The sequence below is a fragment of the Symphalangus syndactylus genome, chromosome 12, assembly GCF_028878055.3.
Source record: "Symphalangus syndactylus isolate Jambi chromosome 12, NHGRI_mSymSyn1-v2.1_pri, whole genome shotgun sequence".
Lineage (NCBI taxonomy): Eukaryota > Metazoa > Chordata > Mammalia > Primates > Hylobatidae > Symphalangus > Symphalangus syndactylus.
The window spans coordinates 27,759,044-27,766,903 of record NC_072441.2 but is presented as its reverse complement, the minus strand read 5'-3'; the positions used below and the strand labels follow the sequence as shown (position 1 = coordinate 27,766,903).

At 37.1% G+C, this 7,860-nt stretch overlaps 1 long non-coding RNA gene across 1 annotated transcript; it reads right to left on the bottom strand.

The window, feature by feature from the left end:
• Positions 1-2,829: 2,829 nt before the first annotated feature.
• Positions 2,830-5,051, bottom strand: LOC134734900 (uncharacterized). Its single transcript, XR_010117785.1, has 3 exons — positions 4,991-5,051; positions 3,435-3,511; positions 2,830-2,962 (listed from the first exon to the last, which is right to left on the bottom strand). It is a non-coding gene; the product is annotated as an uncharacterized lncRNA (long non-coding RNA).
• Positions 5,052-7,860: the final 2,809 nt, after the last annotated feature.

Genomic DNA, 7,860 nt, shown 5'->3' with positions numbered 1-7,860 from the left:
ATCCCTTTGTCAGATGGATAGATTGCAAAAATTTTCTCCCATTTTGTAGGTTGCCTTTTCACTCTGATGATAGTTTCTTTTGCTGTGCAGAAGCTCTTTAATTGGGTCCCATTTGTGAATTTTGGTTTTTAACTATTTATTAAGAGTTATTTTAGTTTTATAGCCCTTGAATAAAAAATTTAATGAGACATATTGATACTTTAAAAAAAATTCAAATGCTATAAAAGAATTTGATTTGCATTTCTCTGATGCTTAGTGATGTTGAACATTTCTCCATATACCTGTTGCTCATTTGTATGTCTTCTTTTGAGAAATAATCTGTTCAGATATTTTGCCCATTTTTAAATTGATTAGTTGTGAGGTTTTTTGCTATAGAGATTTCTGAGTTGCTTACATGTACTGGTTACTAGTACCTTGTCAATTGAATAGTTGGCAAATATTTTCTCTCATTCTGTAGGTTATCTCTTCATTTTGTTGTTTCCTTTGGCGAGCATAACCTTATTTAGCTTGGTGATTCTATTTGTATATTTTTGCTTAGGTTGCCTGTGCTTTTGAGATCTTACTCAAGAAATCTTTGCCCAGATTAAGAAGTTGGAGCATTTTTCCAAGGATTTATTCTAGTAATTTTATTACTTTCAGGTCTTACATTTAAGTCTTTAATCTATTTTGAGTGGATTTTTGTATATGGTGAGAGATAGGGGTCTAGTTTCATTCCTCTTCCTATGAGTGTTCAGTTTGCCAACCGCCATTTATTTATTGAAAAGACTGTCCTTTCCCCAATATATGTTCTTGGGTCATTGACCAAAAATGAGTTGAGTATAAATGCATAAACTTATTTTAAAGTTCTCGATTTTGTTCTGTTGTTTTAAGTGTCTTCTTTAAGTGCCACTACTGTGCTGTTTTTTGTTATTACAGTTTTGTAGTACAATTTGAGTATGAGATGTCATCTCACCCCAGTTAAAATGGCTTTTACCAAAAACATAAAAAAATAATGAATGCTGGCATGGATATTAAGAAAGGGGAATACTCTTACCACTGTTAGTGAAAATGTAAATTAGTACAGCTATTACAGAACACAGGATGGAGCTTCTCCAAATAACTAAAAATTGAACCAGTATGATCTAGCAATCCAACTGATGGATATATATCCAAAAGAAAGAAAATCAGTATATCAAAAACATATTTGCACTCTCATGTTTATTGCAACAGTATGCACAATATCCAAGCCATGGACTCAACATGTGTCCATTAGTGGATGAATGGATAAAAAAATGTGGTACATTTACACAATGGAATATTATTCAGCCATAAAAAATGAAATTCTGTCATTTGCAACAACATGAATGAAACTGGAAGACATTATGTTAAGTGAAATAAGCCGGACACAGAAAGACAAATATCAAATTTTCTCACTCACGAATAGGAGCTAAATAATTAATCTCATAAAACACTTTTAGAACCAAATAGATGGCATCAAAAATTGAATTAAGAATATGATACTGGGGTTTTCAAGTTACATATAATAGTAGCCATCTTTTATTCTTGACTCCCGTAGCAAGAGTTAATCATTTCGCAAATGTATTTGCAACACTCAAACTTCAATACCATCACACCAGCCCAAGTTATCATCTTCTTTTGCTCACTTGACCCCAATACCTTCCTGGTTCTTTTCCTGACATCTATTCCTGTTCTCTTCAATTCGTTATCTGCTATCTTCTGAGCAATATTTCTTTATGGCAAATGTCCTCATGTCACATGTTATAAATTGCTTCATTTATTGTCTTTGGAATTCAATTCAATACCCTTTATCTGATTTACAAGGTCCTGAATCTTTCTCAAGCCAAGTACTGTGCAACCATATATCCTCCCTCATTTTATCTCTGTGTCCTTCTCTTCCAAATACCCTTCTTTCAGATGCTTGAATAATTAATTAATACTTCTTTCTTAGGAAATTCACACATTCCTCTTTACATCACCTGTGTCTGACTAATTCCTGCTCATCCTCCTCTAGGATTCTACTTAAATGCACTTTGTCAGGGTAGCATTTTGTGAATTTTTAATGGGGAATATATTATAATCCTCTAACATGCTCCTAGTTCATAAACTTCTTCTTCAAAACTTTTCATACTTAAAATTACTTCATCAATATTTTTCATCCACTTTGGATTATAAACTCTATGAACACATAAAATTTAAATACTCTATTTCCATAATTTTGGTAACTTACATAGAGTAGACTAACAGCAAAAAGTAACAATATACCCAATTTCCAAGATTGCTTAGATCTAGACAGAGTATGAAGCAGAATATCCATTAATTAGGTTAGAATTCAAGGAAAGAATAATGGTTCAACAAAAAATTTGAAGGAAGAATCAGTTGTCAGTGGAGGAAATTAAGATGTCTCTCAGTACTTTGTCAAAGCCAAGAGGCTGAGAAAAGAGGTGGGGATTGAGATCACTGACAGACAATGAGTTAGTGAGAAAATGAGTGTATAGTGCTCATGGAATGAAATAATATTTTAGGTTTATATAATAAAACTTATTAGAGGGCATAATTCTTACATTTCTGTCCTTGTTAGAATTGGTTTTAGAATTGTATTTGGGTAAATTAATGCATAGAAGTTAGTGGCATAAGCTGAGAGGAATTGAGGACAGTAGGAAGCTGGCTTATGTCTTCCACTCCAGTGGTCCTCAAGCTTTAACATACATAAAAATTTCCTGAAAGTCTCCTTAAAACACAAACATCTGGGCTTCAACACTAGAGTTTCTGATTCAGTAGCTTTCAAGTGAGAATTGGCATTTTAAGCAATTTTTAGTTCATGTGTTTGCTGCTGGTCAGGAGAACAAACTTTGAGAAATACTGCTGTTGACAAGACACTAATTTTCAGTAGAATTGCATGAATTGTGCAAGCATCCTTAATTCCATTTGCTCTTACACCAATCCTTTAAACAAGCAAGCAAACCTATGGAATAAGGATTAAGTCACTGTATTAGTTCATTCTCACGCTACTAATAAAGACATACCCAAGACTAGGTAATTTATAAAGGAAATAGGTTTAATTGACTGACTGTTCAGCATGGCTGAGGAGGCCTTGGAAAACTTACAATCATGGCATAAGGAGAAGCAAACACGTCCTACTTCACATGGAAGCAGCCAGAAGTGCCAAGAAAAAGGGGCAAAAGCCCATTATAAAATCATCAGCTCTTGTGAGAAATCACTCACTATCATTGGAACATCAGCAAGGGGGTAACTACCCCCATGATTCAATTACCTTCCTCCAGGTCCCTCCCATGACATGTGGGGATTATGGGAACTACAACACAAGATGAGATTTGGGTGGAGACACAGCCAATCCATATCATTCCCTCCCAAATCTCAAGTCCTCACATTTCGAAACACAACCATTCCCTTCCAACAGTCCACAAAATTCTTACCTCACTCCAGTGTTAACTGAAAAGTCCACAGTCCAAAGTCTCATCTGATACAAGGCAAGTCCCTTCTGCCTATGTGCCTGTAAAATGAAAAGCAAGTTAGTTACTTCCTAGATACCATAGGAGTACAGGCATTGGGTAAATACACCTATTCCAAATGGGAGAAATTGGCCAAAAAAAAGGGGCTACAGGTCCCATGCAATTCCAAAATCCAATAGGACAGTCAATTAAACCTTAAAGTTCCAAAATGATCTCTTTTGACTCCATGTGTCACATCCAGGTCACACTGATGCAAGAGGTGTGTTCCCATGGCTTTGGGAAGCTCCATTCCTGTGGCTTTGCAGGCGACAGCCCCCTCCTGGCTGCTTTCATGGGCTGATGTTGAGTGTCTGCAGCTTTTCTAGGCATGCTGTTTAAGCTGTCAGTGGATCTACCATTCTGGAGTGTGGAGGATGATGGCCCTCTTCTCAGAGCTCTACCAGGCATTGCCCCAGTGGGGACTCTGTGTGGGAGCTCCCACCCCACATTCCTCTTCTGAACTGCCCTAGCAGAGGTTCTGTATGAGGGCTCCATCCCTATAGTAAACTTCTGGCTGGACATCCAGGCATTTCCATACATCCTCTGAAATCTAGGTAGAGGTTCCCAAATCTCAATTCTTGACTTCTGGGTACCTGCAGGCCCAACACCATGTGGAAGTTGACAAGGCTGGGGCTTACACCCTCTGAAGAAATGGCCCACGCTGTAGCTTGGCCCCTTTTAGCCATAGTTGGGGTTGAAACAGTGGGGATGCAGAGCACCAAGTCCCTAGGCTGCACACAGCAGGAAAGTCCTGAGCCCAGCCCACAAAACCATTTTTCCCTTCTAGGCCTTCTGGCCTAGGAGAGGAGGGGCTGCTGTGAAGGTCTCTAACATGCCATGGAGACATTTTCCCCATTGTCTTGGTGGTTAACGTTCCACCCCTTGTTCCTTATGCAAATTTCTGCAGCAGACTTGAATTTCTCCCCAGAAAATGGGCTTTTCATTTCTATTGCATCACCAGGCTGCAAATTTTCCAAACCTTTATGCTCTGCTTTCTCCTGAATGCTTTACTACTTAGAAATTTCTTCCACCAGATACCTTAAATAATCTCTCTCAAGTTCAAAGTTCCAAAGATCTCTAGACAGGGACAATATACCACCAGTCTCCTTGCTAAAGCATAACAAGAGTCACCTTTGCTCCAGTTCCCAACAGGTTCCTTACCTCCCTCTGAGACCACCTCAGCCTGAACTTAATTGTTCGTATCACTATTAACATTTTGTTGAAAGCCATTTAATAAGTCTCTAGGGAGTTCCAAACTTTCCCACATCTTTACTCTTCTGAGCCCTCCAAACTGTTTCAGCTTCTGCCTGTTACCCACTTTTAAAGGTGCTTCCACATTTTTAGGTATCTTTACAGCAACACCCCACTACCCGGTACCAATTTACTGTATTAGTCTGTTCTCCCACTGCTAATAAAGACATACCCAAGACTGGGTAATTTATAAAGAAAAGAAAAGAAAAAAAGAAGTTTAATTGACTCACAGTTCAGCATGGCTGGGGAGGCCTCAGGAAACTAACAATCATGGCAGAAGGAGAAGCAATCACACCTTTCACATGGCAGAAGCAAGGAGAAGTGCCAAGCAAAAGGGGGAAAAGCCACTTATAAGACCATGAGATCTTGTGAGTACTCACTCACTACTACTCGAACAGGATAGGGATAACTGCCCCCATGATTCAATTACCTCCCACCAGGTTCCTCCCACGACACATGGGCACGACACATGGACATTATGGGAACTACAATTCAAGATGAGATTTGGGTTAGGACACAGCCAAACAATATCAGTCAGTAGCACATAGTTTTATTACACAGTTATCAACATAATACCGGTGGTTTGTTACATGGTCCACAGCTTAGAAGAATTAGAATGGGAGAGTATTTCTCATCTCATTTCATGGTCCTTTAGCATTACTGTGGGAGGGGAATTATAAACTCATAAAGCATTAGTGTAGCTTAATACCTCATCTTGAATATCTGAAATAATAATGAATCTATACCTTTTTTTCTTTGCAAGATACCACATTGTCTAATTTCCTCTAGAACAATTATTTTCCCTGGTTTTAAAATTTTTTTTTATTTTAAGCATATCACTATTATATTGTTTCTACATATTCAAAACAATTCAATTTATTCTTTTGTGAATTGGGATTTAAATCACACAGCACTGATTTAAACTCACTGCATAGGGTGTGGATTGTATATTCATACTTTTATTTAGATGATTTATAAAAGCTCTGGATTATTTTATATAATCATAAGCATATATTTAACATGACATAATTTGAAGAGGTCCATATGGAAATGTTCAGATATTTCATATTGGGAATGATATATTTATATATCAAATGTATTCTGGTAGAATACAGCCTAGACAGAATTAAAACTTTGTCTGCATACTATTTCCCTTGAATACTGGGTGATGGGACTTACCTCTCTTTTACTAAGTATTCTGATCTTTTAAATAGAATGATAATAGTATCTGTCTCATAAGATGATAATCACAATTAGACATCAAACAGGTATAAAGGCTTTGGAACATAATTGGTAGTTAAACTCTTAAGAGTCATTATTATTGGTTGAATATTAATTTTCTTCTAGTGTTAATCTTTCCTGAGTTTTTACCTGATTTCTTTCTACCAGTTATTTTAATACTGAAATCTTTTGAAGCTACAATTCCTATTTGCATAACAGTAGTTTGTTGAATACTTATTAAACACCAGGCACTGTGCCAAAATCTTTACTTACCATATGTGATTTAATAGTCACAGCAATCTTGGTCTATAAATATTATAATGCTGATTTTGCAAATGCAGGTAGGGAGACTTCTAAAATTTTTTCATATATTAAGATTTATATACATAACTTCACTGAGAGGCAGGATAAAAGGCAAGTTAAAAACATGGACTCTGGGCTTTCAAAAAGATGAAGTAGACAAAAAATACAATGGTAATGAGTTCTAAGGTTTTATTTTGCCACATATATTTAAAATTTATGCTGGAGAAGTGAGGAACCTAGAAACACCAACTGCAAAGGGTGAAAAATTTCAGAAAAACCTATTTGTGCTAACCAAAGGACTGGTAAAGCGGCAGGATAGCAAGACAGAAAAATGTTCAACAATAATTACTCTACACTAGCTAAATACCTTAGAGAAAACTGACCACACTCACAACTGCCTCTGCAAAGATCATATGGGAAACAAAGACATCCACCCTTTCTAGTCAAGAAGGAGAAACCTAAGCTCCAGCTAGCATGGAATTAAAGAAGATTGACTGGGAAACCCGGCCTTTCATTCTTGCCAAGCGATAGCAAGGGCCCTTCCCTCTATTGTGCCAAGTGGAAATGACTTTGGAAGACTGCACTTACAGCACCATTTGAAACTAATGAGTTACCTCTTCCTCTTCCTGCTGGAATGATGTTAGAGGAGGCCTAGTGGAGAGTCAGAACTATCACTACAACCCACTGGTACGGAGACCACGCTCCCAATGTGTCAATGGATGCCAAGTTTGTAGCGTGGCCTCCTGGAAATGATGATGCAGAGACTCTTCTCCTGCCAGAGTCTTGTCAGTGGAGTCTCACTAAAAGAGGAGCTGCAAATAAGATTCAGAGTCTCATAATATAATACCCAAGTTTCAGGATTTAGTAAAAAATCATCGATTATACCAGCCAGAAAAATCTCAACTCAGAGGAGAAAAGACACTCAGCTGATGCCAATACCATGATTATACCCTCTCTGAACAACACAGAGAAAATGGAATGAATTCACATAAACAAAGTCTGTGACATGTGAGTTTATGGCAAAAGATATAACACTGCTGTCATCAAAGTATCAAAAGGAGAGGAGACAACAGGAAGGGTGGGAAAAGGTATTGCTGAAAAAGTATTTTAAAAAATAGTGGTTGAAAAATTCCCAAATTTGGTAAAAGACATAATCTACAGATTCAAGAAGCTGTTTGAGCCTGAAAGAGGAAAAATCTAAAGAAACACATGCCAAGAAATATTATCAAACTTCTAAAAACTACAATAAAATATTGAAAGCAACCTGAGAGAAATAAAGCATTACCTTCAGTGAAGAACTAATACAGATGACAACTCTGGTTTCTCATGAGAAACCACAGAGGCCAGAAGGAAGAACACAACATCTTTCAAGAGCTAAAAGAACTGTCAACTCAGAATTCTGTATCACTAAAACTATCTGTGAGGACAGAAGAGGAATCAATACATTATCAGAAGAAGGAAAAGCATGAGAATTTTTTTGTCAGCACATATGCCCTGAGAGAATAGCCAAAAGCATTTCTCTAAACAGAAAGGAAATAAGAGAAGAAGAAATCTTGGAATGACAGGGATAGATAAA